Source organism: Zootoca vivipara, chromosome 8 (genome assembly GCF_965207765.1).
Source record: "Zootoca vivipara chromosome 8, rZooViv2.hap1.1, whole genome shotgun sequence".
In the NCBI taxonomy this organism is placed as follows: domain Eukaryota; kingdom Metazoa; phylum Chordata; class Lepidosauria; order Squamata; family Lacertidae; genus Zootoca; species Zootoca vivipara.
Genome location: NC_142591.1, coordinates 72,855,993 through 72,877,813, shown reverse-complemented (window position 1 = coordinate 72,877,813; position 21,821 = coordinate 72,855,993). Strand labels below are relative to the sequence as shown.

At 44.8% G+C, this 21,821-nt stretch overlaps 1 protein-coding gene and 1 pseudogene across 2 annotated transcripts in view; both read left to right on the top strand.

Annotated features, from left to right (window-relative positions):
* The window catches only part of EXT1 (exostosin glycosyltransferase 1), a 260,361-nt gene that overhangs the window by 46,340 nt on the left and 192,200 nt on the right, over positions 1-21,821 (top strand). The gene's annotated exons all lie outside the window — the stretch shown is intronic.
* LOC118089709 (GTP cyclohydrolase 1 feedback regulatory protein pseudogene) lies at positions 3,870-4,975 on the top strand (annotated as a pseudogene). Its single transcript, XR_015951587.1, has one exon. The product of XR_015951587.1 is annotated as a GTP cyclohydrolase 1 feedback regulatory protein pseudogene (transcript).

Genomic DNA, 21,821 nt, shown 5'->3' with positions numbered 1-21,821 from the left:
GCATGTCAGCAGAAATGCTATTTCACCAAACAGGGGCCTTCTGAGATGTTTGGAGGGGCAACCACACTAAAAAAAGCCCTCCTCCGAGTTAACTGTGGAACAGCCTCCTGAGATCTTTGGAACCTGCAGTAGATACTCTCTCCTGCTGCACAGCAATCCAGCCACTTTCTACCAACCAGTGCCTGGTTTCCTTGTGCCTGTGGATAAACATCCAGAGTGAATGATCTGCTAGAGTCCAAATATGACTGTAATGAGATAATGGTTCCATTTTCCTTGGCGAAATATATGCATGCTCTAATTAACCATTGATACGCCAGACATTTTTTCCAAAATCAATCCTCCCTCCCCACTTTTGGGGATGAGTGGGGACGATCGCCTATATTTCCAAACCCTAATTTCTCTGCACTTTGCTGCACCCCTCAACCACATGTTTGTGCTTGCTAGTGTACTATAATGAACAATCATCTTCCATTCCCTCCCTCACCCCCAAATCTTACTTTTTAACTTTCTTTTATGGCCAGGAAATTAAATGCCCTGAGTAGGTATGAGCCATAAAAAGTAAAGGTAAAGGTAAAGGACCCCTGGACGGTGAAGTCCAGTCAAAGGCAACTATGGGGTTGTGGCGCTCATCTCGCTTTTCAGGCCGAGGGAGCTGGCGTTTGTCCACAGACAGCTTTCCGAGTCATGTGGCCAGCATGACTCAACCGCTTCTGGCGCAACGCAACACCGTGATGGAAACCAGAGCGCACGGAAAAGCTGTTTACCTTCCTGCCGCAGTGGTACCTATTTGTCTACTTGTAGTGGTATGCTTTTGAACTGCTAGGTTGGCAGGAGCTGGGGCAGAGCAACAGGAGCTCACCCCGTCACGGGGATTCGAACCGCTGGTCCTTTTGATCGGCAAGCCCAAGAGGCTCAGTGGTTTAGACCACAGCGCCACCCGCGTCCCCATTTAAAATAACTTCTGTAGGAAGGTCTGTACTGAGCTGTGTATGGCCCACGTCACGTGCCTCCTGCCTCCTAAGTTGCTCTCCAGCAGGGAAGGAGGCTGCCGATCAGGTGCGAAGGTAGGACACAGCTTGCCCTGCCTGTTGGAGGCTAAACTAAACACGTTGCAGGAGATGCGGCGGGGCTTGGATCGGGACCCTGTTGATGTGGGGAAGCAAAAGTCTAACCCTTTCCTCTTGTGCCACAACACCGAGTCCAGATCACTCAATCCAAGCGGCTATTAGTTGTGGGCGAGGAAAACCTCCCGGAATCACGTTCAGAGAATGCTTACTAACATTTTCACAACCGACTCTTTTCTTTGTTGCATGGATTAGAAGCACGGAGCTGTATTTTGGGATATGGCTGCGTTAACCCCATGGGAATCGGTATGCCTTTGGAATACCACTTGCTGGGAATTGCAGTTGGGGAGGGTTGCTGTTGCACCCGGGGCCCGCTGGCAAACTTCCTATAAGCATCCGACTGGCCACTGTGAGTGCAGGATTCTGGACCAGATCATAGAATTGTAGAGTCGGAAGGGACTACGAGGGTCATCTAGCCCAACCCCCGTCAATGCACGAATCTTTTGTCCACATGGGGCTCGAACCCATGACCCCGGGGTTAAGATCTCATGCTTCTACTGACTGAGCTATCCAGGTCTTTGATCCAGCAGGACTCTTCTTATGTAGGCATACAGATTTCCATGGGGGAAGGGGGTGCTGGGAAAACCCGTGGACCCAATCCCTTTCCCCTTTCTGTTTGCTGCTTGACTCTCCATGTCGTGGGTGTTGAAATAATAACATTGTCAAAAACTGGGAAGCACAATCCCCTTGTCTAGACTAGTTGCTGGCTGTCGCTCTTGCCATCTGTCCTCGGCTTCAATTAATTCAGAATCCTTGTGCTAAATTCCACCACCCACTTTATGGCTACGATCATCTTCTCTCTGGCCTTGCATTCCGTGCTTTGGTTCTTTCTTTCTTCCGGAGGCACCAGCTCCTTGTTCTCGTAGGGGAGGCGGGCGGATCTGCTGGGCTGCAACTCCCATCATTCCTGATGGTTAGCCATGATGGCTGATGCTTGTGTGAGTTGGGAGTTCCCAAAAAGCACTGGAACGCCACAGGTTTCCTGCTTCTTTCCCTGCAAGCCTTGCCGTTCCTGCTCTGCACACAACCTCATTTCTTACCAGCTCCCATGTTGGGGCATCATTCAGCCAGTTTGTAGGAAGGAAGGGACTCAAGCCCAGGGTGAACAGTGGAGAGGCAGCCATGGCCTTGAAGGAACAAGGGGTTGTCTCTGTCTAAGTTGTGCTCAGAGTAGACCCATTGAAATGGATTTCGTTTCAGTGGGTCTACTCTGAGAAGGGCTAGCATTGGAAACAACCGAAGGTGCTTGGTCAAGCAGGCTATGCCAGGGACCAAGAACCCAGGCAAGCGCTGAGCAGTTTGCTTTGGACGAGGCAACATGAGCAATGGGGAAGGGCTCAGTGGTAGACAGGGTGGGTAAAAAACCAATGATTTAAAAATTAAAAATGAAAAAATCGGATATTTTTTATTTAAATCAAATCAGATTTTTAAATTATTTTTTTCTGCTTTGCTTCTGCAGAATGGCTTGCTCATCTGCCCACATGGCCCGATTTGGGAAGCTCAGACTTTCCCCATGTAATAGCCATCCAGATGTTGAAAGATCAAAGGAGACTTTGCTTGACCCATGTAACAGCACTCCTCTTTTGTGTCTGCATGCAGAGTTCAATTTGCTTAAAGCTTCTTTTGACTTCATGGAGCCCGCAAAAAGTGCTATAAACCTTTAACACCTTGCGGGGAGGGGGGAAGGAGAGGAAACAGCTAAATGGATCCCCCCCCCACTGCACACCCTTTTAAAAAATAGCCTCACTGTAAACAACTGTTTCCTTTTTTTAAAAAAAATTACATTGGAGGTGTCAATCGTTTGATGGAAATTCCCTCGTTTTGGAATAACAAAACAAGGAAGTTCTTATGGAAGAGATGGGCCCTCCCTGTATAATTTTAGCATAAATTGGCAGACAAGGAAGTGTTGTCTTTTCCAGCTCTTCTTTGTTGTTCAGGAGGTGGAAAATAAGTGGCATCTCTCTAAATACAAATTCATTTAGTTAATTCTCCTAACAGCTAGTTTCTGGGGTTTTTTTCCTGGTAGTTTGTTCCTCTAGATCAGGGAACTCCCAATAGACCGCAATCTACTCACAGTATTAAAAAACCGGCAGTGATCTACCCATTGTCGTAAAAAAGAAAACAACTGGCAGTGATCTACCCAAAGTTTTTGAGCTTTTTTGGGGAAGCAAAAGTTGTTGAGCTTATTTAGGAAACCAAAGTTGTGGAGCTTTTTGGAGAAAGGCAAAGTTGTGGAGCTTTCTTAGAAAGCCAAAGTTGTTGTTGTTGTTGTTTTCCTTTTTTTGCTTTTTTCTAAGGAGATCGCTGGGAGGCCAGAGATCAACCAGGAACACCCTGTGATCTACCAGTAGATCACGATCTACCTGTTGGACATGCCTGCTCTAGATAATTCATTGGCATATGGATGGTCCATTAGAGTGGCCTAATATGTGAAATTTCAACTAACAATTATAAAGAAAATGTTTTCAGAATCTGATAATATGTCATGCGTGACTCTTAAGTGTTAGCTTACAAAATGTACAGATTGTAGGGGGGAAAAACATCCCTTGCCAGTGCTGGAATAATGGATTCGAATATGTTTTAAATGTACTTACGATATGCTTTTGAAGGCTAAGCAATTCTGAACCCTGGTTTATGGAGCAGGTGGGAAGAGTTGGTGGGTGAACCAACTAATACAGTACTGTATATGGAACCAGAGTTGCAAAGGGATAGTTTGGCCTGTTTATTTCAAAGCCCTTCCTGTGCTTGGTGGTGCTAGACCTATGACTAAAGCATGGGCACTAGGAAGTAGAGGTGCCACCCCCCTTCTCACAAAATCAGATTTTTAATGAATTTTTGGCTGTACAAATGCAGCTCCTACAGGAAAGTCCCCCCCCTTCAAATAAAGTCATCTCTCGACCTTGGGGGCAGCGCGACGGGGCGGGGCATCATGCCGTACGTCCTCATCAGTACTCAGATCCGCATGGAGGTTGGGCCCACCATGGTTGGCGATGAGCATTCTGACCCAAACCTGATGCAATACCTTGGGGCCACGAAAAGAAACATGTTGGGGAACCATTTCTGGGAATACTATGTGCAGGATGCCCCTCGGATCGTCTTGGACAAGCTGGAGAAGCGTGGTTATCGCGTGATCAGCATGACGGGAGTGGGCCAGACACTGGTGTGGTGCCTCCACAAAGAAAGTACAGAGAACTCAGATTTTCTCTCTGACCAAGATATTGCTGTAAATCGCCCAGCATAGTCCTGCCTTCATTTTCCAGCGTGTTACTCGTTTTAAGGCATTATGAAAAATAGGTACCACTACCACAAGCACATCATAGGAAGGTGGCCCAGTTAGGGCTGGCGTTGGCCTGAAGAGATCAATCCTTTTTGAGCATTAATTGGAATGCCAGTCCAGAATTGCCAATATAGCAGCATTATCCTAATTTGTTCCTGTTGAATGATGAAAAGCTGGCATTAAAGTAGCTCTCTCAGGCTAGAGTGGCTGGAGGGAGAAAAGGGCCAAGCTTATAAGATGGTTACTTTGCTGAGAAAGGGGCGGATGCTGCTGCAGAACAAGTTGATTATCAGTAAGCACAGCATATCTCCAAGCTTAAAATAATCTAGGGTGTACTCATTCAAGTTAAAGAGTATGAACAGAATCCTGAATGTGGTTTTTTTTTTAGCTACCCCTTCTATACGCAAACTGGAAAATGTAGGCAAAAGGTCCTGTAAATATTTGAACATCAGTTTTGTAATTGTACCAGTCCGCTCATTGCTGGCATTATTTGGAACTGTGTTTATGCAGTAAGCTGTTCTTAAAATAGCTGGCAAAATAAAATAATTTAACAAACAGAAAAAAATAAAATAAAGTCATCTCTCCCATTGTTTGCGATGGCATCTGAAATGATGACTGCTTATTCTCTTTTCAAGCCAACTCTGCAGGGCTCTGCCAGATTCCTAGGTTTGATGAAAAGACAGAACTTGGAGCCTTAGAAATCTTCCCAACTGTAAACCGATGGCTTCAAAATAGCCTTTCCGCTGTGCTAGTACAACACGGGGGAACCGCAATTTCCCTTTGTGTGGCTCTGGAAATAATGCTGTTATTGATATTGTTGTGTTTGCAAATGGGGTAATGTAATATAGTTGAGTTTTGCGGTATTCAGAATATGCATGTTATCAAATGTAGCCAGCCTTTGCCAACCTGGTGTTTTCATGTGCTGTAGATCTACAGCCCCCATCATCCCAGATCGCTGGCCATGCCTTTGGGAATTGTAATCGTCCAGAGTGCAGTAGGTTGGGGAAGAGGGAGCAATATCTTCTCTCTCATGGTTTCCCTTCCTTTTGAGTCTTGCCTTTTTATTGTCATGCATTAAATGCCAGCACTGTCCACTCTGTGGGTTGGCGTCGGGAACTGGCATCATCAGCTGCTGCTGGGGTGTGCATGTGCCAGTGCCTGTCCTTAGATCAGTGGTTCTCAAAGTCCAGAATCAGAGGCAGAAGCTGAAGCAGGAGAGTCGGAGAAGGGAGGCCAAGAGGCAGAGATGGGTTAGGCTGGTTAAGAGTCAAGCGTGTCTCTCCTTCCTGCTGCAACAGGCTCCCCTCCTCCCTTGTCTCCCAGAACCAGAAGAGGCATGAAAAGGGCAGAGGAGAGGTTGGCTTGCACACTGGCACAGTCTCTGATTGCTTGGGGGGGGGGAAGCCCTGGAAAGGAGGGGACTTAGATTGCTGTGAGGCAACAGGGACTTCCAGTCTCGGCAACTGATCTCCATGGAGGAAGACCACCAGGAATGAGCTACTCTTTTCATTAGGCCTGACACTCAGCCAAGTCTGTGGAGATCACTTCTTTCCTTATAATAAAGAATAAACTTTGAACTGTGTGATTACTGACCAGCATGCTTCTGTGACAGCAGCCCTGTCCTTTGCAGAAATAAAACAGCAAGGCTCAAAGGGAGTGAGAGCCATGAGATGGTGTTACTCAGCATGCAAGCCAGGCTTAGTACTTTTCTCTCTGCTTAGCTGTGTGGATTGGGCCAGCTGGAAGATGGCAAGTGGATAGACAGGAGGAAAAGTGTTGATCGCAGGGGAAGATGAGGATAACTGCAGGCAACTTGTCCAAGGGATTCCTGGAATTGGCACTGGGGAGGATAGAAGTACTGAGTCAAATCCAGACATCCCCAAACTTCGGCCCTCCAGATGTTTTGGACTACAATTCCCATCTTCCCCAGCCACTGGTCCTGTTAGCTAGGGATCATGGGAGTTGTAGGCCAAAACATCTGGAGGGCCGCAGTTTGGGGATGCCTGGTCAAACCCATCAGTCCCCCTAGGTCAGTATTGTTTACACTGACCAGTAGCAGCCCTGCAGGGTTTCAGGCAGAGAGTATCTCCCAGTCCTAACTGGGAATGTCAGGGATTGAACCGGAGACCTTTGGTGTGCAAGGCGGGTTCTCTGCCACTGAACCACGGCCTGGTGGGTGGGCATCTCCCCACTGTCCAAAAGGTGATGCTTCAGTGCTTTGTGCCTTTCCCTGCCCACCTACCTGCCCCAGTTAGTGGACGTGGAATGAATTATGCAAATGATTTACATTTATAGAGTTGTCCTTGAATTGCCAGAACCAGAATGTGGATTGCTTTGGTGCTAGATTTAGTGGAATCCTCCCCCCCCCCCCCGCCCAGGAATACAAGTACAGAACACTTAAATGCTGCCCATAATTGCCACCTATAATCTATAGCCTAAATTATGCCGGAAGTGTAACCATGTCCATTTTAAGACTGTGTTCTAGCTGGAGCTGCTGGGTGCCTGGTGTAATTAGCCGTGCCGTTTTTCTCCCCTTCGTACTTTGGCTTGCCAGGGGTCTGATGTAACTAAGGTTGGCACGCTATCTTATTACTTGAGCGCCGAGAGAGGCCAAAGGCTGATTCATAGGCTGTCCCCTAGTGCCAGAGCAGCGGCTGCGGTTCTCCAGCTGGTTATTGGCCAAGCAGCTGACTCTTCTAGGTTAGGAGAAAATAAGAATAATCCACAGCAGTAGCAGCAGCAAGACTTAACCAAGCAAACAGCAACAGCAAAAGTCCACATCCCGTGAACTCCTGGGGCTGTGCCGAGAGCTTGCCTCCGGCCCACCCTCATTTTTGCTGCGATGCTCGTGAGGAGGCAGGCTTTGAGTCAGAATCGCCGGGACGCAGCATGTAAAGAATATATAGCAGAAAATAGCAGGTCAGCCGTGTGGAGAAATAAGAGCAGAAAAGAGAGTATTTTCAGTAGCAATTTAGTGCATGATTGATCTCTTTGATGCTGTTAGTGGTGTGTTCATAGCTGAGTGAGCCCACCAGCAGCGGCTTGTCTGTACTGTGTGTTTGCGGGGAGACCCACAAGGATGGAAAGTGAACTCATAAGGGTGTTGCTCCTATAAGTAGAATTTCGCTCGCGCCTTAAGGAAGGCAACCCATTGGACCCCATGTGAACACACTTCTGGGCTTTTACTGGACCCCTTTCCAATGAAAACAATTGGTGAGCAAATGACAGGTGAAGCTGATAAAGTAGGTTCAGGGACCATGATGTTGGCCCAAACCTTCACTTTGTAGTCTTCTCTACACCCCCTTCTTTATATGGCAGGATGAGTCATGGGATGAATCGTCTTTCTGGTGCCAACCATTGCAAACACCTTGGTTCCTGAAGAAGACAGCTTGTTGTGGGGTGCTAATACTCAAGCGTTTCCCGAAGGCTAACGTTAACATAAAAGCAACATGGGGTTGGGCTAGATGACTCTTGTGGTCCCTTCTGACTCTACATTTCTGTGATTCTATGGCTGCTAGCTTCCCTTTGTTTCTGTGGCAGATCTGCTTTCTGTCCCATTCCAGGCAGAAGTAACCCCCTTCCAGAGTTTCACAGCCCTTGGTCTTTTCACCCACTTCCATTCTGGATCCATTAATTGAATATTTTGGTGGTGCCTGGTCTCTCCTCCGCAGCCTCTTAATATTCCCAGCCTTTATTGCTGGCACCCGCTGCTGGAGGAGACTGGGGTGGCTGCTTGGTTGCCCAAGACGGTTGCCAATTGTGCTAAATCACGAGTCAGATGCTGGGTTGCCATTTGAGTCTTGGCGCGGCTGGGGCTTTTATAGTCTCTGGGTGCTTGCTAGGCATAACATGCCTCTCTTTTTTAAATAAAAAGTGAGCTATTCAGGTTTTATTTCCATTTCAGCAGTCCAGGTCTTTGAAAGCAGCTTTGACAATGAAGCAGGATTGGGTAGGTGGGTCTCCTACACCCAAATGTACACACTTATGTTTGCTAGGTGTTGTGTAAGAGTAGCTACCTCCTCCGAGTCGTTAATTGAATATTAATCTGATCATCTGCTGGATCCTCTGAACAAGTCCCCACCCACCACCAAAAGTTAGCACTGAGGATATTTTGTAGGGTGGTCTCCTTGCCTTATCTGGGTCAGACAAAAGCCTCGTGTGTCGCTTAGTTTCCTGCCTCTCTCTCCCCCCCTCCAGTTAATCACTTGTAAAGTAAAGGTACCCCTAGGCCGAGGGAGCCGGTGTTTGTCCGCAGACAGCTTCCGGGTCATGTGGCCAGCATGACTAGGCTAAGCTGCTTCTGGCGAACCAGAGCAGCGCATGGAAACACCATTTACCTTCCCGCCACAGGGGTACCTATTTATCTACTTGCACTTTGATGTGCTTTCGAACGGCTAGGTGGGCAGGAGCAGGGATTGAACAACGGGAGCTCACCCCATCGTGGGGATTCAAACTGCCGACCTTCTGACTGGCAAACCCAGGAGGCTCTGTGGTTTAGACCACTGCACCACACGAGTCCCTTAATCACTTGTATTCGAATACAAATATATTTTAGTGGACTGATAGTCCTAAACAGAGGCTTATATCATGAATGGATGTGGGGTTAAAGCAATCTCTCTTTTAGAACTTTCGTTACTTTTATAAATTAAAAGAAATGATTGCGTTGAAAACCTCAAATCTCTTTGTAACGAATAGTATGCCTTTAATATTTATATATTTACAGACAGATGAAATTAATCTGTCGTTTCTTTAAAAGATATTTAGAAAGTTTGATAATAAAAGCAAAGTTTAGCAAATGTTGTGTAATTGGGCGCTTTAAAGGCTCTGCTGCTTTCCAGTCCCTTTTACTTTTAACCCTTTATTTATAGGGACTCTCCCCACCCTAGTTGGTCTCTTCCCTGCCCCCTTCAGCAATTTAGCATAATCCAGCATTCTTTAGAGCTCAGCAAGAATTCCCCAACCTGCCAGCAAATTGCTGTCAGAAGCTCTTTGCTTTTAAGTAGACCAAAGGGGAAATGTGGAAAGCAAATTATTCAGCAAATGTAGCACAAAACTCTTTCCATGGAAGTTATTAGTTCTTGGAAACTTTATGTAATTATGACATATTCTGGTTTCTTAAATCATTTGGGCCTCCTAAAAGCGGGCCGGGGGTGGGTGGGAAAATCTTGGCGTCGCTTTTATTTTCCGTGAATAAGAAAGCTGTTGTATACAGTATTCATGATTTGGGCAGGGAGTCCCCCAGCCCTACCCCTTTCTTTTCCAAAGAGTTGAGTTTTGCAATATCCCAGTTAAGCCCTAGTTTTAAGAAGTGGCATATATCACGCACGATACAGTGGTATCTTGGTTCTCAAACTTAATCCCTTCCGGAAGTCTGTTCCAAAACCAAAGCGTTCCAAAACCAAGGCTCACCTTCCCATAGAAAGTAATGCAAAATGGATTAGTCCGTTCCAGACTTTTAAAAACAACCCCTAAAACAGCAATTTTAACATGAATTTTACTATCTAACGAGACCATTGATCCATAAAATGAAAGCAATAAACACTGTACTGCAGCCACACAATCAATCCATCAGTAGCTGAATGGTGTGACCTGGGTTCCACACAGTGACAAAAAACAAAACAGAAAGAGCCGCAGAAACAAAAAATGCAAAAATAAATAGCAAAAACAGACAGACCTCAGTGTAACACTCAAATGGAAGTGTAGCACTCAAATCAGAAGCGTAACACTCAAATCGGAAACGTGGCACGCAAATCGGAGCACGTTCGGCTTCCAAAAAAAGTTCGCAAACTGGAACACTTACTTCCGGGTTTGCAGTGTTTGGGTTCCAAGTTGTTTGAGTGCCAAGGTGTTTGAGATCAACCCCTTAGGCGGATCAACACCTAAGGCGGCAGTCGTAACCCCATTTACCCGGGAGCAAGCCTCATTGAGCTCAGCAGAGCTTGTTACGATGCCACATTGAACCGCCATGGCCTCCCACGAATAATTCTGGGAACTGTAGTTTGTTAAGGGGGCCAAGAATTTTTGGAGGCTCCTATTCCCCTCACACATCCCAGAGTTCCCTGTCAAGAGGGATTGACTGTTAAACCTGAGAATGGTAGCTCTGTGAGAGGAATAGGCATCTCCTAAAAACTCTCATTTAAAACACCATCAGATTCTTTTTTTACACCACCTAAAGGAAGTGTTTTATAAGGGTGGTGGGTCCTTCACAATACATCCCTAGAGGTTTCACCTGCAATGCTGGTTTTCTGGAAAACTTTGAAGGGAAGGTATGGGAGAATATCCTCTCCTTCGCACCCTATTCCTCAGTGCTTGGCAAAGTGGGAGAGGCTTCTAGATAAACCCGCACCCCTCTTTGGTAGAAGCAGTGCCTCAACTGCTTCGGTAGCACAGTTGAGGTTGCCGGGCATTATAGATGCTTGAGACAGCTAGGAAGAAAATCTAATTATTTGGCATTTTCAAGGCAAAGCACATTCCAGGGTGTCTGCAGTGTGTTCTAAGGTATGTCTGCATGTCTCCTAGAGACCACTGAACAGATAGACAGCCTGCAAGGAAGCTGGCATGTTTGTTTGCTTTTTTCCTTGTGGCTTGTATGGCTTGCTAATTAGGTCTCATGCTTTGTGTGAAATGTTACAGAAAAATTTGTTTTTCAAACAAAACGGTGTAGTCTTCTTTTTGGTAACAAGGCAATAGGTTTCAAAGGTCAAATATTGTCTTTGTTTTCTCCCTCCATTCTTTCCCCCTCTCTCTTTTGCTTTTTCTGGCACAATTTCAAACACAAATTGTGCTTTAAAAGTTGCATGAAAGCTTTGGATAGTATGCAATTAGCATTTGGAAATGACGCATAGTGACCTAGTTTGTAATGCTGAGCCATAGTTTAGTGGTGCTACATGGATGAAATCTGGGTGTCAGCCTCAGGCTTGGTGCTTCCCCAGCTGTTCAGCCTCTCTGGCACAACCTACAAGGAGGAAATTGGAAGCATTCACTTTCTGGTTTAAATTAACCACAGTTTGCCTTTACGTTAGTTCAGAAACTATGGCTAGTTCAAGCTAGGGTTCACTGGAACAAACCAGGAAAAGAAACCACAGTTTGGTTTTGGGTTGTTTTCTGTAAATCAGGTTTGACCCATAAAGACCAACTTCAGTGCATTTAAAGAAGGAAGCTTCCAATCCCAGAAGGAGAAAGGAGAGGGCATGAGCTCAAAAAGCACATCCATGCTCATTCATTAAACTATGGTTTAGCATCACACCCAAATCAGAACATCATCATTATCCAAGTTCCTTCTGTCTACCTGGTCAAAGTTTGTATTTATACCATTGTGGGTTTTTGTGGGGTGTGGGGCAGCCAAATGAAGAAAGTAAAGACATTTTTAGTCCACGTTTTTTAAAAAAAACAAACCCAGAAGGAGTAAGCAGCTGCGAGGCTTAGCAGCTTGATGCATATGGAATTTACAATCCACTTGTACAGCAGCCTGCAATTTACTGTGTGGAACAGAAAATTGTTTGCTTGTTTCTTGTCCTGGTAAGGCAAGATTTAGATTAAAATGGAACGCAAGTGTGTCATAAACGGCTGAGAAATTACGCCCGTTCAGTTGTGTTGCCTCTTGGTTAACCTTGCTGATCGGAAAATGTGGTGTCTTGTTTCAGATAAGGCTTCTCCTCCCATCCCCTCCCCCTTTTTTCCTTCTTCTTTTGAGTGTACCTGTGCTGGATTTTACTTCATGTGAATGACTGGATTGTACTTCATCTTAGCAGAATTTCTAGGGGGGGGAGCACCATACCATAAGAAGCAAATATTTCATTATGCATCAGAAGAAATGTGCAAACGTTGATTTGCTTTTGGTGGTGGTGGAATGAGTTAGAGCTGCGTAGTGGTTAAGAGTATGGCCTATATAAACTATTCCTGTTCAAGATACCAGTTTTTTGCAAACTTTGTGCATTGTTTGGGTCGGCTCCTCTCAGCCTCCACCTCACGTCTTATCAGAGGTATAGACATAATGCTGACCTACCATACAGGACTGTGAAGGAGGAGGAGGAGGAGTTCGGATTTGATATCCCACTTTATCACTACCCTAAGGAGTCTCAAAGTGGCTAACAATCTTCTTTTCCCTTCCTCCCCCACAACAAACACTCTGTGAGGTGAGTGAGGCTGAGAGACTTCAGAGAAGTGTGACTAGCCCAAGGTCACCCAGCAGCTGCATGTGGAGGAGCTAGGAATCGAACCCAGTTCACCAGATTATGAGTCCACCGCTCTTGACCACTACACCATGCTGGATTTATTGGGGAATTTTCCATGTCCAAACTGTGGTGTTGACGGTCGACAGTTAGTACCTCTGTTGAGTTTGTGGGCTAAACCTTCCAATAATTCACACCTGGCCATAATTTGCAATGCTTGCCACCTGCTCTTGAGCTAGCGCTGAAATCTACTGCATGTTCTCATAGAATTGTAATCTAATCCAGCCCCCTGGAATGCAGGAATATTTTGCCCAATGTGGGGCTCGAACCCACAACCTTTAGTTTAAGAGTCTCATGCTCTACCAATTGAGCTATCCCAGTTAAACTACCCAGTTAAGCCTTTATTGCCTTTAAAAACTTTTTACAGTACAGGCAGATCTTATCCATAAGTAAATGATTTGGACCCGAGTAGCAGCCAACTTTGCTTCAGTGCTTTCTTGGAACTTCCTTCCTCTTGTCTATTCTGCTCTCTCTCTCTCTCTCTCATATGCAATGACCTCAATCACACGTAACACTAAGCCAAAGGATGCAAATGTGTAAGTTTCTGAGAGATTGCATCTGCTCTGCTTCCTCCTTCTTGCCACTCTGGTGCTGTGCAGAGCTAAACCATGGTTTGGCTTAGGGTTTATTGGCAAATATCTGGGGCAAAACACCATAGTTTGTCCTATCACTTATAGCTCGTGATTTGTCTGGAGAGAAGTAGCCCATGGACACAGTTTTGGATGATACACTAAGCCAAACCATGGCTAAGCAACAGAACAACGGGAAGTGGTTTCAACCTCTTCTCCAGAAGCCCACAGATTTGCTCGTCCATGCTTAACCATGGTTTGGCTTAATGTTAGAAGCAAATCGGGATGTTTGGCCCGGACTTGATTATATGGAAATTGGTTGAAGTCCCATCTGTTTCATGTATAAATCTTTGCCTGCGATTGCGGCCACAGAAACAGTTCAGCCCTCTGAAATGTTTTGGCATGCAAGTGACTTTAGGTACAATCACGAAGTTCTCCCGGTATACAAACTTTTTGTTTCCTGACGTGAAAAATATCAGTCTTTTGAAACACCTTTTGTGTCAAAAGATGATGGTTTGTTCGTCTGATGTATGGCAGTGATTGTCAGTAACTTTTGAAGCCCATCTAATTTTGGCAGCGAGGCATTCTTTTCTTGTCACATAAGACATACTTGATAAATTTTCATGGTCTGTGGACATGGCTTGGTAATTTTCAAACCTTCGATCCGAGGTGGAATTTCTGAAGAATTATTGAGAGGAGAAAGACATTGCGCTTCCCCCTACTGCTCTGGGTTGACGCTTGCTTGGCACGCTTTCCATCTTTTCTCAAAGCCATCATGCGAGCCTTTTGGGAGGAGAAAAAGCAATTCCGTGCTCTTTACTTTGCTTATTTGAATATTGGCCTGCGCTGAATGGATTTTCAGATAGGTAGGAGTGTATCTATTGAGTTACACCATCTGAATTGCGTTAAGTGTTGTTTTAGACCACTGCAGTTCATATGAAATGTTTTGAGACCATAATCATCAGGTATTACATTATGTTTAAATATACATCCTTCATATGGATGCAGGAATTCAGACCATTGTTTTGAGTTCTGGACAAGCAGAATGCAGGGAATTTGGGGCAAGCATTGGACAGGTGTTTAGGAACTGGAAATGTCATGGAAATCCTGCCTCATGTTTGGAAGGAGCAATATTTCTCCATGTCTTTTTATTTTGCGTTAAGCTGTCACATAATCTACTGCTGACGGTTACCATCAGAAGTGATGCACATTGTAAAAAAAGAACTTTAAACTGTTAGATAGCATCCCAGATCATTAAAAGCTTCACCCTCCACACCAATAAGCAGCAATTTCAGTGTTCCCGGAAAGCGCCCATGTTCTAGTGGAAAACTGGGGCTCCTATACCTACTTGCCTGAGAGTAGTTTCCATTGAATTCAGTGGGACTTCACTCATAATTGTAGGTGGGCCATAGAGAACACTTATATTCACATTCCAATTGCTGCCCAAAGGTAGAGCAAATTTGCAATTAAATCAACCAGGTGACCTTCGTAGATCTAAGGGGTCTGAATAGGACAGTGAGGACACACCAAATGATGTTGTCTCTCCAGTCTCCAGCGCCAACCTCCATTGTTTGTCTCTTCTTCCATTGGATCATTGGAAAAACATTATCCAAAGTCTCTCCTGGCACTCCTGAAAATGATGTTGCCTGCAGTGATTTGTCGAAATCATTAAAGCCTGTATTTAAAGATTACTGGTTGTCCCGGTCTTAATTTGTTAGACCCCTAATGACCGACTCTTTACCCTCAAAGCTAACTGCTTGCAAATCTAATTGAGGAAGGACTTTTTCAGGCCAAAAGGAGGGGTTCCCCCCCTCCTTTCCTCCACATCACACATCTTGTGTGCATTGGCTGCCATTAATTAAGGTTGATGAAATGGAAAAGAAAATGCAGACGAAGCTCAACTCCTTATTTTGATGGCTTCAGGAATGGATAGGAACGCAGGCATTCCGATACATAGAGTCATACCTCTTGAGGATCAGCCAAACAAAGCAATAACTTAAGGAAGCTGGTGGAGGGCTAAGACACACAAACTAGGGAATGAAAGCTTGTGTGTTGTTTTTTTGCACGCAGCCGCGGAGGAGAACCACCTGCCCTCCTAGTCTGGCAAAGAAAACTCAGGGGCTGTTGGTTTCCATATGGAAAAGTCCTGCTTAGAAGATGGGACACATTTCCGTGGTTCTGTTCTACCTTCACTTGGGAACTGCAAGTGTGCAGAGTGCGCTTGTGCTCATGTTCTGCTTGCGGGTTTCCTGTAGCTCAGGCACCCCCAAACTTCGGCCCTCCAGATGTTTTGGACTACAATTCCCATCTTCCCCGACCACTGGTCCTGTTAGCTAGGGATCATGGGAGTTGTAGGCCAAAACATCTGGAGGGCCGCAGTTTGGGGATGCCTGCTGTAGCTGTTGGGTTGGCCTCTGTAATAAGAGGATGCTGGACTAAATGGGCCAATGGTCTGATCCAGCAGGCTCTGCTGAAAAGATGGGAGGCAAAGTCAACCTGTGACTCATATTCTTTTCACCTACAGGAAAGTTTGAGCATGTTGTGCTTGGACATGTCGCTCATTTCACCACCACACATTCCATAGAAACAACAGGAATCTGCTTTACACTGAGTCAGGCCACTGGTCCACCCAGCTCAGCATTGCCTACACAGACTGGCAGCAACTCCCCAGGGTTTCAGGCAAGGTTCTATCCCAGCTGTACGTTGGAGATGCCGGGAATTGGGATGTTCTGCAATGAAAGGCGGATTCTCCACTGCTGAGCTATGGCCATTCCCCTTATATTGTGGCTACTTCATTTTAATTTTTTAAAAATATTATCCTAGAAGAACACCAAGATGAGAGAGCAATGCCCTCGTTCATCCTTCCCAGTTTATTGTGAAAATTTGCTCAGGATGGCTGGTTTCGCCATGGGAAAGGAGGATTGGCTGTGCCCATGAATTTCCATTTCTGGAGTTTTCTGGGAGTTATTGCTTTTGCAATAGTGGTTCCTACAGAGGAAGCACATTCATCGGTGGTTTCTCCAGTGGAAGCACCTTCATTGCCCAAGAAGAATGGCAAGGGAAGGTCGCTGCTGATTTGACGGACCTCCCAAATGATCATATAAACCAGTCTTTGGTCTCTTTAAGATTCCACTGCATTGACTGTCTTGCTGCTACAGACGTAAACACTTTATTTATTTAGATTGTATTTGTTTTGCTTTCTTTGTGTCCTTGACTCAAGGCCTCCAAGAGGGCTAGAGGTGTATCCTTCATCTCATTTCTTCCCCTCTCCCCCAAACGGTGAGGTAGGTTAAAGCGACCTAGAAATAACTTGCTCCAAAGGGATTGGTTGTGTGCATACATAGGTGTTAAAAAAATGCTTGGCCACGGTGGGAATGAAATGTTAGACTATGATAAGCGTTTGGCTTAACCTATCCCATCGGGGTTGTGGAGATGGAGAGAATCATGAAGACCAGGGGTGGCCAACTCCCAAGAGACTGCGATCTACTCACAGAGTTAAAAACTGGCAGTGATCTGCCTCCTTTTTTGGTTTCAGGTCAAAGTTGTTGAGTTTTTTCAGGGAAGTGGTAAAATGTTGAGCTTTTTTTTAGGGGAGCCACAGTTGTTCAGCTTCTTTGGGGGGAGCCAATGACCTACCAGTGATCTACCGGTAGATCATGACCTACCTGTTTAACATGCCTGATGTAGACCATTCTCTAATGGAAGATGCAGTCTGGCAAAATCTGGATGGCCACTCCGGGCCTAGATCCTTCATACTAGTTTCCTGCACTGTTTTAATGTTCATTCGTTAGCTCTCTCCTGTAGCAGATTTAATAATCATTGTGGGTGATCTGATAGTGATAGTAGTGTCCCAAATGCAGGAGGCCTCTGAGCCAAGATAATCCGTTTGGCATTATATGAAATAGTTGTAGCCGAAATAGCAAAGGATATGAAGGAGACACATTGCTCGGCTGATTGGTTGGTTGGTGTCCCTGGGATTTTGTCCTGTACATAGGTCAAGCCACCTTGTCAAATGTTGACTGACAATTCTGTAAGCAAGGGCTGTTTACCTGCTGAAATACATACCTTTTGCCACTGCATTTCTTCAAAGCCATTCTATTTGTTCTGCCTCCAAGTTGCCCTAAGGCCATGGTAGGAGTCTTTCCCCTTTCTATAGGAAGCCGTCACCCTGGCCTCCTTGCAGGTCAGTCTGTACTGGGAGACATCAGAGAGATATCTTACTGACAGTTGCATTCCTTTAATTCCTAAAAAAAGTCTGCAAATCCCTGCAGTTCATCACTTAAAATCCTAGCTGATGGAGGTTGTAAAAACCTGCTCTGCATATTTGTTTATCTTCTGGCATTCTGGAATTCTAAAGTATTTTGGTCTGTGTTTACATGCATATTCCGTCTTCATTTAGAGATTGCCTCGCATGCTTGAAAAGCTTCTTTCCAAAGGGTAATGGAAAAGGGGGCAAGCATCCTATATTTTACAGTGTCAATGTTCGCTACTAATTCAGAATGAAAATAATGTTTAATGACTCGCACTTGCTCAGGGCTGCAGCTGATGGTACGAATTGGTTGGGAGGTAGTAATTTACTACCGCTAAAGAGAAGTGCGGAGGGAAAAGCTTTTTGGTGCAATCTCATGCATACCATGGAACTCAGTGGGGCTTACTTCTGAGTAAATGTGCATGGGGTCCGGCTGTTTGCTTCTCTCACTTAAAAATAAATAAATACTGCATTTGGTTTCCTCCTGTTTAGGTCCATTTGTGCATTTAAAACCTCCCACTGATTGCTTGGGTCCCACAAGCCAGACTTTCATGTAATAGCAGCTACACCATCATTCATTTTAAAGGGGGTGGGAACTTAGGCAAGAGAAGGAGAAAGCTGAGAGAGAAAGTGGGGGGGGGGAGATGGACATAGGAGGTGGGGAATACCTTCTTTAGGATTACAGCATGTCTCCTCTACAAAGCTGAAGACAGTTGATATTAATCTTTGCAGCAATCCTTTTATGGGAGATTTCTGGTTGATGTTCCCGTTAGCCTTTAATGCTCTGGGTCAGTGGAAACAGGCAACATGATGCCCTCCAGATGTTGTCGAACTACAATTCCCATCATTTCTAGGCAAACACAGCCAGTAGTCAGGTAGGAGAGTACTGTATATGAATTCCTAGAGGATCCTATTATAAATGGAACCTCCATGTTGGGATTCCAATGGAACAACCCAATTTGTCTCTCTCGAAAGAGTTTTCCACCCTCGCAGTGCTGTGTTCCTGTGTTTTCATTTGTGAGTCAGCCTTGGATCACAAGAACCTATCAAAGGGCAATTCATTCCAGAAATGTCTTGTCGGTGGCAGAATTTCTTTTTGTTCCTGTCTGGTATGTTCCCCTGAGGTTCTGAGAATAGCTTTCAAAGGAAGCTGAAGATCAGAAGCTTTTGGGTTTGGTTTGGTTTGGGTTTTTTTCTTTTTTAAAAAGTGGTTGATCACAACACCCTGGGCTGGAGACCAGATGCTTTGCTGATTCTTATATCAGGGTTAGATTCAATTATGGTCTTCACATAGTTGCAGACCCACGTCTTTTGCTCTGAATTGCTGTGTTCTCTGGCTGCTGAATTCACAGAACCCTGCAGTGCATTTGATTGAGCTATATGACTTTACGGTATTTTATGTAAACTGCCTTCTGCCTGCGAAACGCAGTATATAAACACTTTAAATAAATACATTAAAATGTGTATATTTTTTCTTTCGACCAAGAATGTATCTTCCATTACTTCATAAAACTGTAATAGTTAGGCACTGGGATGTTAGAAAAGTTATAAATTTTCGGGGTGGTTGTTCTTTTAATTAAAAAAAAAGAGTCCTATATCTTCTGCAAATGGGCAACAACCCAGGCTCAAGAGTTTGAGGGCAAAGAAACATGTGATGGGGCAAATGTTTGGAAAGGGACGGAGAATTTAAAAAAGATGCTCTTGTAACAGTTGTACGAAAAAGTGTATGAGTACACTTTGTTAAGTGTGTACGTAACATTATTCCAAAAACGCGGCTGCACAGTTTAGTACAGGACTTATAGTTTTGGAACTCTGTGGTCATCCCATCTGAAAAAGGATATCTTGAGGTTGAAAAAGGTGATCAAAATGATCAGGGGGTAGGAACATCTTTTAAATAAATAAGTAAATGTAACCCTAAAGTATTTGGGCCAATTTAATTTAATTAATTTAATTTAGCGGTTGGCGCTGTGGGTTAAACCACAGAGCCTAGGGCTTGCCGATCAGAAGGTCGGCGGTTCGAAACCCCGCGACAGGGTGAGCTCCCGTTGGTCGGTACCAGCTCCTGCCAACCTAGCAGTTCGAAAGCACGTCAAAGTGCAAGTAGATAAATAGGTACCACTACAGCGGGAAGGTAAACGACATTTCCGTGTGCTGCACTGCTTGGCCAAAAGTGGCTTTGTCATGCTGGCCACATGACCTGGAAGCTGTACGCTGGCTCCCTCGGCCAATAACACGAGATAAGCGCCGCAACCCCAGAGTCGGCCACTACTGGACCTAATGGTCAGGGGTCCCTTTACCTTTACCTTTTTAATTAAGAAAGAAAGAGGTGGGGGACCTGATAAAATCTCTGACCCATGGGCCAAAATAAGGCCCTGATGAAACTTCGCTAAGGTAGGCGTGCATTGGGATTGCATGCTTGGCTTCCAACATTTTCAATCCTCTGTGTCCCTTTCCTAGTCCATAAAAAAAAATTTTTTTGAGCTGGATTTGGATTCCCATAGCTGAATTGTGGAGCTGAAAACACCACCAGCAAGTTTCAGTGTCCAAAGCAAGCAGGGGGGCTATTCTCAGTATCTGGGTCATAGACATCAGAATTTACGCCTGGGAGATGGCTCTGGTCTTATCAAGTCCGCAATGTTCAGAGTTGGAACAGTTGGAAGAACCATCCATTTGAAGCAAGACATTAAAGGATGGTACTCTGAGTAACAGTTTACAGTCTGTGTATCTATCTATCTATCATCTACTGTATCTGTATACAGTGGTACCTCTACTTACTAATGTTTCTACTTACGAATGGAGCTCCATCCGCCATCTTGGATGCAGTTTAGATAGGATTTTTTTCTACTTACGAATTTTTAGATAGGGTTGCTTCTACTTACGAATTTTTTCTCCCAATGCATTCCTATGGGATTCGACTTACATTTTTTTCCGACTTACGAATGTGCGTTCGGAACGCATTAAATTCATAATTAGAGGTACCACTGTAATTTGCTGGGTTCTTATTTTAATGAAACATTCCCTCTTTGTGTGTGAGGGGAATGCTTTATGGGGAGTTTTTTCTTTTTAATGTATTGCTTCAAGTAGGCGTCAGATCTTTGAACATGCTGCATAAAATCCAGGAACCTTTGAAACAAACTCATAAATATTGCTCTACCGTTCGTTGTGGTTGGCTCCTGCAGGATGTGTTGTGCAGTTTATCGCCAAGCAGCAACAGGGAGATATTTAAAGCATGTAGACATTATAACTTAAAACCCTGTAGTAATGTAATTATTCCATCAGTCGCAGTGTCCCAAAATAACCTCGAGCCTTCGGGATGTGAAGATAATGCTACAGGGCATACGCTGTATTTAAACAAAGAGAGCTCCTTTTAAGCAAAAGGGAGCTGCTGTTGCGCCCGCCTTTCTTCCAAGGCTCTTGCAGCCGAACATTTTGAAAGAATTTTGTATTTGTTTGATCAGATAACGCTGTGAGATTTCCATGCTGGGCCTTGATACCATAGTGATGTCTTGCTTGCATGGCGGAAGATAACAAAGAATTCAGAGTTTTCGGCTTTATTCTGAATTCCTAGATAGTTTTGGGCCTGCAGTTAAATTAGATATGCAGGTTTTTGTTTTTTTTATAAAAAAAGCAGAACAAGCAAGCCAGGAATGCAAATAATGTGGCCTCATTAACACAGGCATAGGTAGGAGAAATTAAGCAAACAATGACTCCTTTACCTGTCAAGAGGAGCATTTTCATAGGTAAGTTGCCAGCATTTCAAGTGCAAGATTTAGGAGTGCAAAATGATGGATAATATGCACAAACGGATTTTTCTGCTGTGCTTTTTTCGTGACCTTTGTGGGATTCTGAAGGCAGGGGAACCCTATGTGAATAAGGCTCCATGCAGACATGGTGAACATTGCGTTAGCTTTCCGGATTATAATGCTAGTGCTTCTGTCCTGTTTTCTAACATTCCTTTCATACTGCAGTCCCTTACGTGTTACGGAACAATGACTTTCTGACCGACATACCGGCACGCCACACCAAATTCCATTCACACCAGTGAGTGTGGTCCATACCCTCCAACATTTCTCCCAAGAAAATAGAGACACCCTAAGGGAAAGCGGGACATTCCGGGATCAAATCAGAAACCGGACGGCTTCTGTGAATCTGGGACTGTTTCTGGAAAATAGGGACACAGTGGGTGGTGTTAACACAGCAAGGGACATCACTGGACAACATTGCTACCCAAGCTACCCTTTCCGCACATGCATGCTTCTGTTCCCCTAGGATTCCCCCATGGGAATGGCAGGAAAGAGCTACATGCCCCAAATCTCACCACTAAGGGGTTGCAAACAGATTTTTTCCCCCTGGAATCAAGTAGCACGGAAA